At 41.4% G+C, this 20,620-nt stretch overlaps 1 protein-coding gene across 6 annotated transcripts in view; it reads left to right on the top strand.

Moving 5' to 3' along the window:
* Positions 1-20,620, top strand: part of LOC124260639 (SH2 domain-containing adapter protein D-like) — a 72,802-nt gene that overhangs the window by 11,186 nt on the left and 40,996 nt on the right. The window contains exon 1 of one of the 6 annotated variants that reach the window (XM_046694969.1): positions 196-377. The exons of 2 other annotated variants lie outside the window; for them this stretch is intronic. The gene's annotated coding sequence lies outside the window, so the exon portion shown is untranslated. 3 more of the 6 variants (XM_046694967.1, XM_046694970.1, XM_046694966.1) reach the window with 3 other exon arrangements.

The raw sequence follows: 20,620 nt of genomic DNA, 5'->3' as shown, positions 1-20,620 counted from the left end.
TATTTATAGTGAACCTATCTAAGTTATTCGAGCATCTTGGCTGGCAAGAAAACATTGAATCAATTTGCTCCAAATGAATTTCTTTCCCTTCTTTCTCGGAATGTTTTGATAGCGATGTATCTTCTGCTGCATACCCCGTCATGCCGTTTGGTCGTCTGCTTCGCACGTACGTCTGCGTCAGCTGGAGTTGTTTTGTAAACAATCGCCATTGACCGTGCTTTGTTCTTGGGAAATGGAGACTCCATGACCGCCATGGGACGTAGAATGTTCGGAAAAGAATACTTCCAGGTGTCGTTTGGGATGTAATGTTTTGTCTGTCGCCGAGAAATGCCAGCACTGTCACGCTCTTCGTGATAACAGACATGTGTCGGTCTCAGGTACGTAACTTCCATATCGTCTGCTCGAGCAGCATGTGAGACATTTCACCAGCTCCGTTTACTTGCGTAACCATCATTCTTACTGTCTCTAGACAATATGTATGTTTACATTTTCTTGTGATGATTTAAAAATATGATTGTCATTGAAATTCATCTTTTTGTGCGTGAATATTGATTATGTTATGAGAGACATTGCTATTCAGAAACTGCAGTGTGTCGATATGTAATGTCTAATGGATACATGGAATGCCTAAATGTAATTATGTTGTTACAGAAATTCATTGAAGTTTAGATTGAATCAATCTGAATTTCAGTTAGATTCGATATAAAGCGTCCATTTCATCTATACTCATGAATTATGCATTATGAAAAACAACGCTATTGTAAACCAAGACATTATGCTACTTCCTCTCCCACTACGCTGGTTGAGGCAGTCAACTACAATCAGTTTGTTCAGCGTCTGTCGTAATTATACGACTGTGCCCGCTCGTAATTACTGCAAATCACCACTATCAAATATCCTACGTGTTTATGCTTTCTGTCGAGGTCGATGTTGACAAGCTAAAAAAAATGGAGATTCCTAAAACGGTAATGAAACAAAGTCTACGAACAAGTGAAGGAACGAACCAGCATTGAGGTTAAGTAGGTTTGCAAATGTTCTATTCTGTTCCAGTTCTTAGCATTAAAATTGTATAGGAACCACATGCTGCGCTGGGGTTTAAAATCTGCTTTGAACATTTGGCACCAACTGCGCAGTGTTTTTGTTTAGATGGAGTTGGAATGTAACACCTGTAGGCTTAGAAGGAAGTGATGCCGTGTAACGATTAACGAAAAATACCCTCACAACGATTCACACACTGTCAGTGTGAAATTAAATCCAACAAAGTTATCCTCATAGCAAATAATGATTGATACAAGGCCAACCCTTCCCAATGTGTTGGTAACTCGAGAGACCGACGAAGTTTCACTTGACTAGGAGCTACCGTACATACTCTAAGTAAGGTAAACGACTTACAGTATTGTGTTATGACGTGTGGTTATATATAAAACAATAACTGGATTCACGTAGATCGTGATTACCGTGCATATTATAGTAAGGACTATTTAATTAACTATTCTTGTCAGATGCAGTGCGGTTAGGAGGTGGTTCAGAGTAAGCGATCGTATTTCAGTAAGACTGCAGTCAAATGCAGAAAATAATATGAATTTCCTGTTCACCCTCCAACCTTCAACTGCTACGGTGGACGGATTCTTAAGGTCGATAGGATTAACGTTTTTAGACAGGCGTCTCCTATCACTGTAGTGTGTTAATTTTCAAGGTAGTTACAATACTAACGTTTGCCCTGGTATTCATGCTGCACTGCGGCATGGTATCTCAGTGAGCTAGCACTATAAAACCAGCTTAAGTCTGGGCTAGTACAAGCAGCCGCACATACACATACACACGCATGCACGTCGTCATATGAGCGAAATATTCTCAAGCACGACGTTAAACCCAATTTCACCTCACCTCACCTTTGCCCTGAAGTTTTCCAATACCGTCTTAGGTTGTGTATTGAAGTAATTACATTGATAGCGTTTGTCGACAGGCGTCACAATCCACCTCTCCTGCAGTGTGTTAGTTTATTATGGTAGTTACGGTATTAACGTTTGTCGACAATCGGCGCCCTCCTCGTCTTCTCCAATGTGCTAGTTTATAAAGGTAGTTACGGTAATAACATTTTGTCGACAGGCGTCACCTTCCACGTCTTCTACTATGTGCTAGTTTATTAAGACAGTTACGTCAATGACGTTTGCCGACAAGCATCGTACTTTACCTCACCTGCATTGGGGTGTTTATTAAGGAATTTACGATAATAACATTTATCGACAGGATTCACCCTCCACGTCTCCTATAATGTGCTAGTGTATTAAGGCAGTTACGTTAATGACGTTTGCCGACAAGCATCCTCCTTTACCTCTCCTGCATTGGGCTGTTTATTAAGGTAGTTACGGTAATAACATTTGTCGACAATCGGCGCCCTCCACCTCTCCTATAGTGTACTGGTTTATTAAGGCAGTAACGTTAATGACGTTTGCCGACAAGCATCGACCTTTACCTCTCCTGCATTGGGCTGTTTATTAAGGTAGTTACGGTAATAACGTTTGTCGACAATCGGCGCCCTCCACCTCTCCTGCAGTGGGCTGACTGCCAGTGTTTGCATAGATGTGCATCTTCCAAGCCGGGTCGTGGCACGCCGATGAGTGCACGTCTGCATCTGATAAAATTGATTTTTGACAAGGGAAGAGTTGGGCTTGGGCGATCTGTATAAAGTCCATCTGTACACAGAGAGAGAGCTCCGCTCACACAGGGTATGTACTTATACATGTAATATTGAATAATACTGCATACGTTATATATGTGTGTCTACCACTCAGTTAAAGTAGTAGGTTGCTCTATCCTTACCATACGTTTTGAAACCTACCGTGAATTTATTGAATTAAATAATGGGAATGCATTGACGCGACAACCAATGTCATTACGGAAATCTCAAATATGATTTTCTTACCCTTTTGCAAACATTGATTAAACTGTAATCGTCTTCGATAAGTTCGTTGTTCAGTTATATCAAAGATAAGACACCACTGCTGTTCAAGAAGTTATAAGTCATGTTGTAGGTGATGACATTAATCTGAAATATATTATATCGATTTTTGGAGCTTCTTCAGTTAAGCTTATTATTTGTGTAAATAATATATATGATATAAATTGCCACAAAGTCTCCTACATACACCTCGCAAAAAATGAAAGTTTGGGATAAAAATGAAACAAATAAGAATGTATTTCATAGGATCCTAAAAGATGTTGTTTTTGACTTTCTGAGTTTGAAGTGTTTCGGAAACTGTTTTAGTCAAGTTACGTTTTTTAATGTTTTGGGCAAAGGCAGGTTTTAAGTGTAACCATATTTTGCCCGTACTTCACAACGACCGAAAGTCACTGATCATATTATGCCTTTTAAAGTGGTTAATTAATAATGATTCTTTTTATTCGTGATACGAAATCACAAACTATAGTACTTTGATATATACTTGTATAGAATTACAGGCACTAGGCTACTCTGGTTATAACACAAACACCAGTCCAGGAAGATTTGTTTGTTTTATCCAGGTTGACGTTATAACCAGGGACGCCATGCTAGTCTAATCAATACTAAGCCATGTATTAATATGTTTATAAATATCAGTGTATATTCAAGTATACAGATCGGATAAAAGAGTAGGGAAGGATGAGGGCGAAACACACTAGCAGTACATCGAGGCATGCACGTTTACATGTGCCGATAATGGAAACGTGCATACTTGTAGTAATGTCAGCATACCGATCGAGCGCCTGGCTGAGCACTGCTTTTATAGCTGTGTCAGTTTGCTACCTGGATGTTGTGCTTGATTGCGTTCATATACGTCTAATAGACAGACGTTTGGTTTCTGAAATTGTATAATAGCTAGCACCATTTCAACGGAAAAGGAGCCCAGATGAGCTGAGAGTAGCCTAACGCTTAGTCCCCGAATCTATATAATTTTGATAGTAACAAAATAAATTGAAAAGGAGCCCCAGTGAGTTGGGACAATCAGCCTGAACCTAGGGAAATCTAGACTTGCTTCATGTAGGGCTTTAGCATTGCAGGGAAAATAATGGCAGTAGGGACAACAATGTCGTTCAGGGACTGTAAGACAGACTAAGCTGAGAGATTCAGACACGGTTTGTGAAAGACGGCTGCTGCAGTCGATGATCACACCATTGACCACATGTTTGTCTCGTCCATCTGTAGTGTCGGTAGGAATAGACATAGCCGTCACTGATAAAGAGGAAGATGGTCTATTAACCCTTAGTCAACCTTATCTAGAAAATGTAGGATTTTAATGGAATCAAATAATCCTATATGAATTAAAAAGGAGCTGATGTTAAGTCGGAGATTCAGAACCTGAGGCTGAACCTTTAATACTGGAGTGGCCCTGTCGCCTTAGTTACTATAGTTTTCTGTGAAGAGTTGCGTCCCTTAGGTGTGACAGAACCCTATGACCGTTGACACTTCACACACTGGTTTGTCGTGTTCGTGGATTTCACCAAAAGGTACACATGCATATAACCAATAGAACTGCACTTCAGTTAATGCGGCATAAAAACACACCTCGTAATATCACACAAATACATATGATTGCTGTTTTATCAATTTACCCAGAGGTTTGGAACCCTGGCGTTGATGTTCCCGGGTTAAAACTGTTCCTTCAACATGGGATTGTTTGGGGCAGGTTGCCAAGGGAGGAGATTGGTTGATTGTGTTATAGAGCCTTGCTTTTAACATTAATCACTGGTTCGTCTAGCCATGTCCACCATGATGTGAATTTCAGAGGATCGTCAAATTGCAACTCAAACACGTACATGATGACACGTGGACGAAAAGACACCGCATTAGCCGAACAGGGTAGGGGAAGTCAAACTTGCTAACGTCAGCGTCATTGGACAATAGACAACTAGACACCAATCAACACGTGGACGAAAAGACACCGCATTAGCCGAACAGGGTAGGAGAAGTCAAACTTGCTAACTTCAGCGTCATCGGACAATAGACAACTAGACACCAATCAACACGTGGGTGAAAAGACACCGCATTAGCGGAACAGGGTACGGGAAGTCAAACTTGCTAACGTCAGCGTCATCGGACAATAGACAACTAGACACCAATCAACACGTGGGCGAAAAGACACCGCATTAGCCGAACAGAATAGGGGAAGTCAAACTTGCTAACGTCAGCGTCATCGGACAATAGACAACTAGACACCAATCAACACGTGGGTGAAAAGACACCGCATTAGCGGAACAGGGTACGGGAAGTCAAACTTGCTATCGTCAGCGTCATCGGACAATAGACAACTAGACACCAATCAACACGTGGACGAAAAGACACCGCATTAGCCGAACTGGGTAGGGGAAGTCAAACTTGCTAACGTCAGCGTCATCGGACAATAGACAACTAGACACCAATCAACACGTGGGTGAAAAGACACCGCATTAGCCGAACTGGGTAGGGGAAGTCAAACTAGCTAACGTCAGCGTCATCGTCATCGGACAATAGACACCAATCAACACGTGGACGAAAAGACACCGCATTAGCCGAACTGGGTAGGGGAAGTCAAACTTGCTAACGTCAGCGTCATCGGTAACAATAGACAACTAGACACCAATCAACACGTGGACGAAAAGACACCGCATTAGCCGAACTGGGTAGGGGAAGTCAAACTTGCTAACGTCAGCGTCATCGGACAATAGACAACTAGACACCAATCAACACGTGGACGAAAAGACACCGCATTAGCCGAACTGGGTAGGGGAAGTCAAACTTGCTAACTTCAGCGTCATCGGTAACAAAAGAGTCTGAAACCTGCTGTCATTCCATTGTAATGAAAAGGTAATTGCGTATTTCCGAGTGGCTTTGTGTGAACACGTGACGAATCCCCTTCCTGATACCAACTGACGTGATGTTGTCGTTCGAAAGTGGACAAATCTAAGTACGTATAATTACATAGTGACGGTAAACACGGTTATGTCTCTTTAAAATCCACTAATTTTGTTATCTTTTTTTTCTAACGAGGGCCCCCAAAACGATTTTTTTAAAGACTAGGTGTGATAGCAGATTGTTTGGGTATGCTTACATCTTCCCACGTGCAGAGTTCTTTTGTCAGATCTCCAGGAAAAATACGCCTCAAAAGCATGAAAATGCATGAGCATATATCAGATTGACAGTCGGGTGAATCATTTATATTACATCATATATAGATGTATACGTATTTAATGATATGTAATATTTAATATATAATTAAATATAGCAATGTCATAGGTCGACAATTAGCTGTTCTTGTTCAATTTCTTAATTCTGAGGAGGAATCACAGACCTCCTCAATAGCAAGAGGCAGATGGGTAGTCTAGTGGTTAAAATGTTCGCTCGTAATGCCGAAGGTCGGGGTTCGATTTCTCACATGGGCACAGTGTGTGAAGCCCATTTCTGGTGTCCCCCGCCGTGATATTGCTGGAAACCCGACTCACTCACACACTCACCAACTTTAACAGCAAAATAGTCTTTAAACATTTTTCACTAAGCATTATATATTCTTCTGACAGACTAAAAAAATATGTAGCTTAATATTGCTACATGAGTTTATATTAAATTCAGAATAATATGTTTTTAAATATTGAGGAGTTTCTTCTCACATATATCTTCGATCACTTGTTTTCAAAACCCGGTTTTAAGCTTGGGATTCCCGAAGGCCAACAGGTCTGCATATCTTGTTCTCCCTTTTCTTGTCTATTCTAATCTTCATGACACCACGAGTATTATGTGTACCCGTGAAGATCCGGGGTAGAATAGGTCTTCAGCAACCCATGTGCTTGCCATAAAAGGCGACTATGCTTGTCGTAAGAGGCGACTAACGGGATCGGGAGGTCAGTTTCGCTGACTTCTTTGACACATGTCATCGGTTCCCAATTGCGCAGATCGATGCTCATGCTGTTGATCACTGGATTGTCTGGTCCAGACTCGATTATTTACAGACCGCCGCCATATAGGTGGGATATTGCTGAGTGCGGCGTAAAACTAAACTCACTCACTCACTCACGAGTATTATGTATGGTCAGAGGAATGCTTCTTCGATGGGCTATTGCGTTGGTTCGTTACGCCGAAGTCTTGTTTTAGTTCCTCATGGTTATAATCTATGACGCCTTTCTTGGTGTCATCCCACGTGGCATGACTGACGTAATACTGAAAGCGGCATAAAACTTAATTTACTCACTGTACACTAAAATAGGTATTTCATTGTGACAAGTTCAGAATAACTGTAAAAATATTGATTGTCCATCCATCAAAACATCCTACTGGAAACTATATTTTAAACTGATGAAAACTGGAGACACGTGTTGTCCAGTCGTTTCTCGTGCAGCAGTTGGCTGTGTAGAGTTGCGTCCCTTAGGCACACGAGAATCCTATGATCGTGATATAAAATTTCACTTCGCCCCGACTTCGTCTTAGGTTCCAAACCCGTGCTCTAAAACATGGAATACGTTCGACAATCAGTTTGGTATCACGTGATGCCATGATTCATGTTAACATGATTTGCCATATATCAGTGAAGAAAGTATTACTTACGCCGGAATACCGCACACTGTTCACAGATATAACGGTGCTGCTGGGCAGTGGTCGAGCGCCATGGAGGATAAGAAAAAGTCTCCTTTTCATGTAGCTATTGGGCTCGAACCACTGACCTTCCACTTACCGGGCAGACGCTCTGTCAATTTGGCCACAGAGGCGATCAATAAGCAGGACCTTGAATCATCTTTAACTTCCAATGTTTGTTATATGCATCTGTCATAGCAAACGTTTGTTCGATACTCAAGCCTGAAACATTTGGAGTGAGTTTAGTTTTACGCCGCTTTTAGCAATATTCCAGCAATATCACGGCGGGGGACACCAGAAATGGGCTTCACACATTGTACCCATGTGGGGAATCGAACCCGGGTCTTCGGCGTGACGAGCGAACGCTTTAACCACTAGGCTACCCCACCGCCCCTGAAACATTTGGAAGTTACTTGGTGATCAAATAGTCTAAGAGATTTTACTACCCAGTTATCGCCAAATCGTCGTCCCTTGAGTATTCTCGCTTGGCGAATGATAACAAACTTTATTGCAAAGGCCGCATGCATGACAAGATCCGCACGGGCCAAACACGTGCACAAAGCACATACAAGGATATCAGGTGCCAAGGAGATTAGTTCGCTCAAATTCAAGGAAACATAATGTACCCTGAGCGACAAATAGATAAGAACAATATGCCCCCTTTCCAAATGATTAATGTCAAATATATTTGCGTAATTAAACTTGTTTGGGAAAAGATAACCTTAATTTGAACGAAATTGATATCTCCCCTTGAAAGTGCAACAACCCGTCTTTAGTTGGCCAATCGTTACTATCAGAGATCGTTGTCGTAATCTAATCTTGCTCTGCAAATTGTTTGAGTTCAAGGAGTTAAAGCCTGTTGGTGTGTACCTTTCAACCTGAAACTGAGCCAGTAGTAGCTCGTAATTCAATGTATACACACTTCCGTCCACTCTGTGAATACAGTAGAGCTGTATACATTACCCGAGAGAACGGTGTCCCATACTTGAAAAAAACAATTACATGGTTGAGTGAACAAATTTGGGAAAGCTGTTACACATATACTAGTACATTGTCAAGTAAAAACATAATATAAACATAATAATTAAGCCACACTATCAACTATGCAGATGAAGAAGACTCTTAATATTATGTGATTAGATCAATTAAAAGGGATTAAAACTTAGGGACCGTTCATAATTTATGGCTAGGGGATGATGATGATTTTAAAAGGGGTGGGGGGCACCCATTTTGTTCTGGGGAGGTAGGGGGTTAGCAATTTTGTACACAAGTACTGGGGGTGGGGTGGCAGCAATTTTGTACATAAAAATATCAATGTGTTATGCTTAAAAATTATGGAAATGGGGAGGGGGTGTCATTGATTTTGTACATGACATGCAGGGGGATTACTTACTTTGTACATAAATTTTTTTTCCTTTTTTTGGGGGTGGGTGGGGGTGGGGTTCCAATCACATTGTTCATGCTACACCATAAAAATCATCATCATCCACCCGTATCCACCCAGCACCTTAGATCAATTCTACTTTGTCGTCCTGGAAACATTCGACAACGTAATTCGAAACTTCGGATGTGTCAGCAAGTATGTGTTTTGCAGTTTTTGACCTTGACCTTCACTCACTTCCGGTCAAGTAGGAAACCGTCCACCCGTTTTGTGTTTGTACCCTGCTGTCTGACTGTGCCCTCACTTCACTCATAAGATGGTAATTTCGTGGTGATTGAGACCGTAAGGGTTTAAGATAAGACACGTCTCTTCACCCTGGCATCTGTCTAGGAATCAGTACAGCAGCAGATAAACAGAGAAAATTAAATCTCTCAGCCACCTGGCCGAGTTAACACAAAACTGAAACACCGAACACCTCTGTCTAAAGTAAACATTCCAGAAAGCCATTGAAAGCGAAACATGATAGGATAATAGCGTTAGGGACATCACGCACCCACACCAGTTCTGCTCCATTAGGTACACATCAGCCTTGCACACTTGCAGGAGTCGCTGGAACCAGATCACAGAGACTGCCTGCGTGTGGGACGAGAACTTTATTGGAAAATCTCCACTGACTCAGTCCGAACACGTTCCAGTTTTTTCACGGATGTTGATATAGTCTAATACCACTTGGATGTGATTCTTTATAGTCTAATACCACTTGGATGAGATTTATTCTCCCTCAGTTCTAAATGCTTGGCATGTCTCTCATCTGTGTATTACCAGCCTGTAGAGACTCATGGAGGGTAAGCGCATGATTCAGAATATTACTCAATCGATACTGAAGTCTCGATAAACAGTGTTAACCCGTGCTCGATATTAAATGTAAGCAAGTGATATTATGTAATTAAAATATTGGTTCCAACTTCTAGAAGTAGCATGGTAAAAGAAGTTTTGTGCTGTTTTGACTCATCCAATGATTCATCCCGAGCCCCAGAGTTCGTTAGAGTAGGCAAATGTGTCACCTGAACCAACTTTGTCATTGTGACCCAACAATTTGGACGTGACTGATGCTATCAATCACAAGTACTGTCTACTCTCAGACACCTATAGTGCTAAATTCTCTTGTATCTCCTGTGGGGTGGACCCGGGTTCGATTCCCCTTGTGGGTACAATGTGTGAAGCCCCTTCCTGGTGTCCCCTGCCGTGATATAGCTGGAATATTGCTAAAAGCGGCGTAAAACCAAACTCACTCACTCACTCTTAGCATGCAAAACACTAATGATGTTTTATAGCTGACTGTTGGTTGAAACAAAAAATACTTGAGTAATGCGTGAATAACAAAATGTATGTAAATGGTACGTGTTATATATGAAGTAATATAGCTTAATTTCTTAAAGGTATAATTTTGATTGAAACAGGGAAATGCATTTAAATTGAAAAGGAACCCAAGCGAGATTAGAGTTTGACGTATGGAAAGTTTTGAGTTCATGTAGGCCTTACAGTTAAGACCGGAAGAGGAAATAAGAATCAAGGACTGTCAGACAGACAATAATACCACTACGTACCCAATAAGGTCATCTTATACCGACTTCCTTAAAGGCACAATGTCACATATTTTCGACAATGTTTTGGCCAATATTATAAATATTGGAGCATATGCACCCACTTTAGCTTCCAATTGATGCAATAAAAGACTTATTGTCCCTTACGACTTGCCTGAAATCGATAATTGAACAAGATATGCGAACAGCTTCCAAACAGGGAACACTTGCATAATAATACATCGAAAGCTGTCGCACGCGGTGTTGTCGGTGTTTATTGAACTGGTTTTCGTAAACAGCGTTCCTAGGGACATAACTCTATGGGGTTCGCTTGAAATAATGTTCGGCCGGTAGAGGGCGCGAGAGTCGATTTAATGCAACGTTACATTAATTTATTCTAACTTTTTAATTCAATATTGTAATCTAAATACGTAATGTGTGTGTGTGTGTGTGTCTGTGTGTGTGTGTGTGTGTTAATTATGTGGTAGCTTCCCTGAGGGCTTATTGCTAGTATCATTGAGAGTGAGTGAGTGAGAAGGTTTAGTTTTACGCAGCACTCACCAATATTCCAGACAATCCAGTGATCAACAACATGAGCAGCAATAGTATTATTGAGAGAATGCATTATGTCGTTTTAGAGAAATGTGGTGTGACATTGTGCCTTTAAGCCAGATTTGATTGTTGTTTGAACCAGTATGGCCACTCTGTATGGAAACGAAAGAGGAACTACGAGGAAGTTTCATCACTTCAGGTCTGCAATGTTCATGATAAACAACAATAAATGAATTGATACCATGGGTTAAACTGTATCTCTTTCTTCCGTCTTCCAGGGGTCGTACTTCATGCTGTAGGACTTTATTTACGACGTATGTCACACGGTATCTTATATAATATATTTTAGACGTTTTCACAAATTCCCATACAACTGGATAATATATATCCTGTGGTAATTCAGTCACATCAGTAAGTTATATTTGATATGGGTGCCAAAAGCCAAAGACATATTTCTACCTCCTCTACATACACGCACATACGCACGTACGCACGTAATAGCAATAGTCTGCTTATGTGGCGCTCGTATCCAGGCACATTGCCTGCTCACGGCGCTACGTACATTACTATCCCCGGTCATAGGACACAATCGTACTATCCGATACTTTTTCAACTCCTTGGGCGTCATACTGCCTGTTAGGCGTAAGGAACTAAACACTCACATTGCCAGCACATCCTCACGGGTACCCAATTTACTGCTGTACACTCACAGATAGATGGATATGCCGATGTGTACTTAAAGACAGAGTGACAATGATCGGGACAAATTCATGGTTTCAAATAAGTTTATCTAGTAGAAATAAATCGCTGTTGTAAACGAATTGTTTCCAAGTCAAAACATTGATTACACAACAGTCTCGTTGCCTGTTGACTGGGTTCCGTCCTATTGCGCAGCTTAGTACACTAACCAGTCCAGAATTTTGAGTCTAACTTTCACTTAACTGGATACATAAATATTAATCAGTATTATTTGATACATCTAAGCTCTTGTATATTGCAACACTACGCTCCATCTAATCCTTGCAAACACGTCGTGCAGCGGGCTCTGTCGTACAGCGAGCTCTGACAAACAGAAACCTGGAAATCGTGGACATCTCAAAACGAGGCTCTGCCGCTAGAAACGTTTGGCGGTCTGGTACGGACTTGATATTACATCAATCACATTGTGCGTTACAGAACTACATTGAATAAGCACAAAAAGCACATAACAGGTGTAACCAGTAAGCCCGATGCATTGTCTGTGGGGCAGTCTGTGACTTCTTAGTTAAGGTCATACTGCCTACACCTCGCCATAAAATATAAAAATACGATCTCATTAAAGTTTAAAATTACAATTCATCTTTACTTACTATTTTCTTATGTAACAAGGAATTGGATTTCAGTGTAACCATAGTTATTTGTGATGTCTATTTTCACTTTCACGGGAGAAAATTCGGATCGGCTGAAAAGTAGGTCATTGTCTGAATAGGTTAATAAGACTCATGTTTCGGTTTGTGACAAGTATCACTTTGGTGTATACAAAGCATTACAACTGAGAGATCTCCTCGGAAAACGGAGGATGTTAACGCAAAAGTTGCTTCTGGAATTAACTATTTTATACGTGAAGGATCAAAACCGACTCGGAGGTTTTGTTTGAAAAAGTAAGACAACGGCAGTGAGAAATTGGGAAGGCTCGCCCCAGTTTCATGAGGCCAAGGGCTTACATTTTTAAACAAAACCGAGAAGGATATTTGATGCTACTTTTCAGTAATAGCTAGACAAAGTTATACTTGGTTATAAACCTCCAGTGACGTCAGTCTGCTGTTCGGATGGGTTCTTCTTCACAGAGAAAACCTCTGCAGTCAGTTTCCCGGGCATTCTTCAGGAAATCCCAATGATTTCTTAAGAAATGCCCGGGGATTTCCCGAGGAATAGCCGCTGAGTTAGAATGATCTTACTTGTTCAAGTTTGAAGATCTAACTTTGATATCGCTGTTATCAGAACCGTAACATATATTTCTCAGGCCTTAATATCCAGAGCCCATTTTCTGCTGGTGTCCCCCGCCGTGATATTGCTTGAATATTGCTAAAAGCGTCGTAAAACTAAACTCACTCACTCAGTTAATATCCAGAAAATAGGATCTGCGTGTACGATCAGTGTCGCTGACAGACTCTTTTGCTCCCAATATATCGTAATACGTATCGAAAAACGTATATATCGCAATACCGGTTCCTGAGACGCTTTATATAGCAAGACAATCTATCTGCCAACATAATGCCCTAGTTAATCACATTGTCAGCATGCTCAGACACAGTTAAGCATGTTCGCATATGTTTGACACCCTACATGCCCATGTAATGGACCGCCTCCGTGGTGTAGTGGTTAGAGCGTCCGCCCAGAGAGCGGAAGGTCGCGGGTTCGATCCCCGACCACGTCATACCAAAAAAGACGTTAAAATATGGTACTTGTTGGTCCCTGCCTGGCGCTCGGCATTAATGGGTACAACAAGGACTGGTCGGCTCGGAGTCAGTATACTGTGTCTGAGGGGGGGTATTCATGCTTCACTGCGGCATGGTATCTCAGTGAGCTAGAACTATAAAACCAGCTTCAGTCTGGGCTAGTACAAGCAGCCGCACATACACACACACACGCATGCACATCGTGATATGAGCGATATATTCTCAAGTACGACGTTAAACCCCATTTCACCTCACCTCGCCCATGTAATGCTTCAGTGATGACTACGAGTACGTAACAAGCTGAATCCTTCTGTTCCTGCTAATTCGTTATATCCCTATTCTACAATAGCCAGGTTTTACCTCGACTCACAGACATCCCCGGACATCCCCGAAATATTAGTCCTTGCGGGCAATATGACGGTCCTGTGGCAGTGTAGGGAACTGTATATTTTGATGAAAGATATTTAGAGCCTTGAATGAATCACTGATCATATGGGAATGACAAGTCTTTATGGATGATCAACATCTTTATTGTACAATAGCGACGTTTCTGTTATTTTTTAAAATACAAATCCAGATTTTTGCAACCGTATGCTGTTTTTTATATGTTATGAGTAACTTATATTTCAAATGTGAACGTGATCGGTGAAGAAATGGATTTTTTAGGAAATTCTCCCGCTATACTCATTACATAAAATAATATTTTATGTGATGCAATGAGTGTAGCGGGAGAATTTGAGTGCATTGACCCAATACAGATACATGAATCCCTCCACCCTGGTATTGATTCAGATGTTTCTAGTATAGCGTGGACATCAAACAGTTGATGGCGGAAACCACATTGTCAGGAAAGTGGGACACTACGATTTAACTGTGTCCCTGACTGAACTCTGTGGTCTGTGACGTATATATTACCTCATCCTCCCTTAGAATAAACATAACAACTATCAGACCTTCTAATGTCTCTTTTTAAATGCATTATAGCAATATAACAATTTACTGAATAGCACTTTGCAACCGTATAACTATTAGAATGAATGGTTTAAGCCAATACTTCCCGACACAATACAAAACGGTGTGGATTACAGAGTGATGATACGTAAACAAATAACTAACCAAAGCCGAAGTGAATATTATTTCCCTAGTAATCTTATGAGAAGGAAGCTAATTAGAGTAAAACATGCCCTTCCCGCGACCTCCGTGTATAAAGAGTCCTATTGAAATACGCACGTCATAATGTCATACGAGTGTTATTTCCTCCATGATAAAATATATGCATTCGGCTGCTTTTACGCATGTGCGTAGCTAAGATGCCCAGAATAGCCGGGATGACCCGGGATCGGTGTTGCATACAGTTTCCTTGCGTCAGCATCATACATCATTCTCTAATAGTGTGCATACTGTAAAGATAGTGTCTCTCGTCGCCGTGTGCCGACTGCCGGATCTTCAGGCCGGATCTGTAGGCCGGATCTGGGGAGCACGTTTTGCCATCACTGTAAGTTGTATATCTGTTGACATTAAGTAGAACGCATCAGTCTAGCTGTAAGAAGGTTCAGTGTCTTCAGGGTCCACATTGGTGCATGAGCATCGGCGTTCCGTTTGATTAATAGTGAGTATTTAATGTAATATTTAGTTGGTTTGTTGTTTAACGCCGCACTCAGCAATATTCCAGCTATATGGCTGCGGTCTGTAAATAATCGAGACAATCCAGGGATCAACTGTATGAGCATCAATCTACGCAGTTGGGATACCATATGACATGTGCCAACCAAGTCAGCGAGCCTTACCACCCGATCCCGTTAGACGCCTCTTACGACAAGCATGGGTTGCTAAAGATCACTTCTAACCCGGATCTTCACGGGTCGTAATATTTACTACAGTGTGCAGCAAATACAGTGGCTCAGTAAAGACCTTTAACTAAACAGACAAGGGTGCCGTTGTACAAAGCGATCTTGGCGCTAAGATGAACGTAACTCCCATACCTTAACGTAGACTTAAGGTAGGCTTAGCGCTACGGTTGTTTTGTACAACGGCACCCTGATACGTAAACACTATTCATTGGTCCCGGCAAATTTCTTCATTAATTATCACTATTAGAGTCAGGTTGACTAACCTCGGATAAGTAAACAATACCGCTTAACTAACTAAACCTCTTCTCATGAAATTTTACTTATCAAGTTTCCACTGTAGATATGTATCTCGTAATATATACATGCTTGTGTTGGGTCGTATGTTTATATATTTTATGACTGAATTTAATACCATGACATACATTTGTATTTTTCTTTTTTTCACTACGCCATCAAATAGGTGTCGTAGAGTGCACGTCTAACTATGATTAAAGTCATTTTGTGAGCAAGCTGACGGATGATAATTAGTGCGTCACAACTATTATAAATCAGTCATAATCGTTTTTTAGAATCTATTTAGCATTTGCAAGTCATCTCAACGCGATCTAGTTATACTGGTAAATGAAGCATAGAGTTGAGCAAGGGCCAACTCAACTCAATACACTTTTTTCAAGGAGTGTTCGTGTGATTTACTGCGAGATCGCTTTCCCAAACCGCCCTTCACCATGGTAGGGGCGAGAAGTTCTGACTTGGGGACCTTATGGAGCCTTTCTAAATAGCTATCAGATCCGTTCGTTTCGAGGGGAAACATTACACCCATGTATTTAAGACAGGAACAAAAACTCAAGGAGTAGGATCATGTACCACGTTCAGATATAGCTTTCCTCGACTGTCAACACAGTGGAGATACACGCAACGTTGCGTTTACCAGAGCATTTTACGAGGTCGTTAGTTTAGAAAAAAGCCGTGTACTTATTACCTCGATAAGGGGTTTCTAGCAGGAACCTGTGGAGAAATATAAGATATGGCACATCCGAGCGACATATCGTTGAGAAATAGAGTTGTCCGGACGCTAGCAAATGTTAAACCTCTTCTCCAGATATATACAACATCTAAAAAATAGAGATAATGGAATAAGCAGATATAAGACACCTGTTTACTGGTATCGCGTGTCCTTCTTGAAACACTCTCTCCTCTTAAACCTTCTCCGCTATATGTATCACAACTGAACGGTAGTGTTCAGGGGTAAGGGAAGATTTTTGCAGATATGAGTGAGTATGGTGTTACGTCGCCTTTAGCAATATCACGGCGGGGGACACCTGAAACGGGCTTCACACATTGTACCCATGTGGGTGATCGAATCCGGGCCTTCGGCGTGACGAGCGGACGCTTTACCCACTAGGCTACACCACCGCCCCTGATGAATGTAAAATGGCCAGTCTGTCTTCCTCGAATAACGTGCTGTACAAATTCCTTTGAAAGTTGAATTTAGGACTCATGGCAGGTAAGATGTACCAAACGCTGATATAAATAAGGGGTAGCCAATAGTCTGCCTCACAGTCCCTGAACCACATTATTTGACCTACTGCCTAACCCTCTCTGCAATGCTAAAGCCCTAAATGAAGCAAGTGTAGATTTCCTCAGACAGAATCTCTGCATCTCCCTTGGGCTCCTTTTTAATTTAAATAGATTTATTTGTTACAATCAAAATGATATATTCAGAGACTAAGCATTAGTCTAGGGTAGCCAAATGCACATGGTTTAGGTGTTCGCTCGTTACGACGAAGGGTCGGCTTCGATTCCCAACATGGGTACAACGTGTGAAGCCCATTTCTCGTGTCCCCTCCTCAAAGAATGGTAAAACCATTTTCAGTTACTGATGCAAATGCAGGGGCTTAGCTACCATAATAAAAAAAAAGCCCGGTCTTACACATGATTGTTACTAAAAATGCTGGGCAAGTCCTCAATATTATCTAAATATGAAGCTTTGTAACCTATCGGGCTTACACGAAAAAAATGGCTTGCTACGCGCCTGAAATGTACTTATGGTATATGTCAAACAAACTATATGTACCAATTTACAAACCTACGATAAACTGGTGTTTCACAGTTGTACAATCGTATAATATTATCATTTGAACCGACTTTGTCCTTGGTCCTGTTTCACAAGTTTGTCATACCGCTACGACTATCGTAAGCCTATGTTAAGGTATGGGGGTTACGATCACTATGACGCTGATATCGTTTTGTGAAAAGGGCCCTGATAAGTAATAACAGTGGGTAATCTTAATCAAGACAAAGGAAGAATTCGTAGTTCTCATTTAACAAAACAAATATTATTTTATCATTAAAACTTATGTAAAACTGTTTTCGTTCGAAGAGTAAGTAAAGATTTTTTTATTGTCTAAGTATCTTGACATTTCCAACGAACAACAGGAATCTTGAAATATTAGAGTTGATGCGAGATTTTCACGCTCAAATAACCGCACTTAAATATGCACACTAGTACTGGTAACCACACTAAAACTTAAACAGTTTCATGTAGTGAGACCGCTTTTAAAATGAAACCATTTTCAGATTAATACGAGTCGGATGAAAAACTTCCCAGATTAACCCCTTTTCAGATTAATGCGTTCGCAGTTAACACCAAAAAATTGGTTACGCAATAATGCATGTTGTGTATATACCGATAATCACCAAAACACCGGGTGTCCAGATAAACAGTGTCCAGACAAACAAGGTTTTACTGTAACATTTGAAACAGGACACCACAGCATACCACGATAAGTCCAGCGTGAGATACTGACGTAAGTTGGCCGTTATGAGGCGGAACAAACACCTCCCATCCCACCTGTGGACGTGACGAGTTCTCTTTGCGTCGACTTGTTAACAAATATTAAACCAGTATGAATTCCCACTTGATACTGGATGAAGCAAACTGAATTGTATTTACATATGCGTTTCCCTTGTGACCAACGCTGTGGTCTAACACTGAATGTGTCGGTGGATCGGAGGTGTGTAGGATTCAGATGTGTATAGCGGGCCCACCGTCAGTGTTGTATTCAACGTGGATTAAGACGTTCAGTTCGTTCCTGACGTTACTAGTGTTTAGGTTCAGATATGCATAAGGTAAGTTTAGTCTAGCTTGGCAAGTAAGCTGTTTTTACGAGTTATAAAATGATTACTGAATATGATAGTTAAAGCATACTTCTTAACTTGCAATTATTGCCATGCCTACCGTGTGTTTTTACACGGTGAGACATTGGAGACCTCTACGGTTGAATGGGTTATAAGGGAGTGAGTGAGTGTGGTTTTACGCCGCGTTTAGCAATATTCCAGCAATATCACGGCGGGGGACACCAGAAATGGGCTTCACACATTGTGCCCATGTGGGGATTCGAACCCGGGTCTTGGATGTGACGAGCGAACGCTTTAACCACTAGGCTACCCCACTGCCCGAGGTTATAAGGGATCGCTACCAGATTGAAGCGTTTTATGTTTTATCAGTCAATTATTTTTGTGATATAACGTAAACAGTTTTCGCGAGTATCTGCTATCATCATTATAACAGAGGTTCTCATTTATGCTCATGATACAGTTGGAACCGTACAATGATGGCAGAGATTTCTTGTGATATAGACGGAATCTTACAATGACAGATTTCTTGTGACCATGGAATGTTGTTTTTTCCTTTTCTATATTCACAGTTGACCATAATGCTACACATATAGGCTGTAGTTGACTGACTGACTGACTGACTGACTGAGTTTGGTTTTACGCCGCTTTTAGCAATATTCCAGCAACATCACGGCCGGGGGACACCAGAAATGGGCTTCACATATTGTACCCATGTGGGGATTCGAACCCGGGTCTTCGGCGTGACGAGCCAACGCTTTAACCACTAGGCTACCCCACCGCCCCTATAGACTGTAACTACATCCTATTAGTTGACATGTATGTAATGGTCGTCAGTGGTCACCCCAAACTGCTGACCTATTGGATATTTAAAATTAAACAATATAATTTCAAATTACAAGAACAGCCAGTATTCATTCGGGGAAAACTGTGTGTGGAGACTTCATATTTGTAAAGCCACCTTTGTTACGAAACCTGTTCTCACTTGTAACTGATGGACATTGATTTCCATAAAAATATAAATTACAACAGCTTTTCATCACCATAACTTTGGTTTTCGTAATCACTTGACCGTGTTTAACATTCATGACCCCCTGGGCGGATCTTATGAATGTGGGCGTCACGGAAGGCAAGAGAATGTGTGTAAAGTGAAAACTTCATATCTGTAGCACCACTTGTATTCAATTGGTTCTGACATATGGTTGAGGGAGATTGAAGATTGAGGTCACGAATTATGAAATAAACTTCCTTAAACATATGTTTCCGAGGTCAGGGGTCAAGGTTCCATCTAGTTCATAAAGGATGTTTACCGAGGGATATCCAAGTGTTTAATGCAAAGCAAGACAAAGGTCTTTAACTTGACATACTTAGATATTTTTAGTATTCAGGAAAAGATCATGACGGGATTGGCTCCCTAATTACACTGAAATGTAAACGCACTTTAGTGGCAGTGTACTCAGTGACATCTTGTTTTTCAATGAATATATGATCCTTTCAAATATATCTGAGAAACATAGCCTTGCTCCAAGGCTGTACTGAATACTAAACCCGTGGATGTATAGTAATTATATCCTTGACAGACGCAAGTTTAGATTCGGGGAGTGGGTTTAGTTTTACGCCGCTTTTAACAATCTTCCAGCAAATATCACGGCGGGGGACATCAGAAATGGCCTTCACACATTGTACCCATGTGGGGAATCGAACCCGGGTCTTCGGCGTGACGAGCGATCGCTTTAACCACTAGGCTAACCAACCGCTCATGCAGATTAGGGGACAACGCGTGGACGCCAATCCGCCAATCTGTGCCTCCACACTCACATAGACTTACGCCACGGGTAGACCTGAACTGACGTCATTCCGCACTCACATAGACCTACGCCACGCGTATCCCTGAACTGACGTCATTTCGCACTCACATAGACTTACGACACGCGTATCCCTGAACTGACGTCATTTCGCACTCACATAGATTTATGGCTCGCGTAGCCCTGAACTTTGTGCCTCCACGCTCACATAGACTTACGACTCGCGTGGCCCTGAACTGACGTCATTCCGCACTCACATAGACTTACGACACGCGTAGCCCTGAACTATGTGCC

This window comes from Haliotis rubra, unplaced genomic scaffold (assembly GCF_003918875.1).
Source record: "Haliotis rubra isolate DU_JTF1 unplaced genomic scaffold, ASM391887v1 Scf770, whole genome shotgun sequence".
Classification (NCBI taxonomy): Eukaryota; Metazoa; Mollusca; class Gastropoda; order Lepetellida; family Haliotidae; genus Haliotis; species Haliotis rubra.
This window is presented reverse-complemented; position numbering and strand designations above follow the sequence as displayed.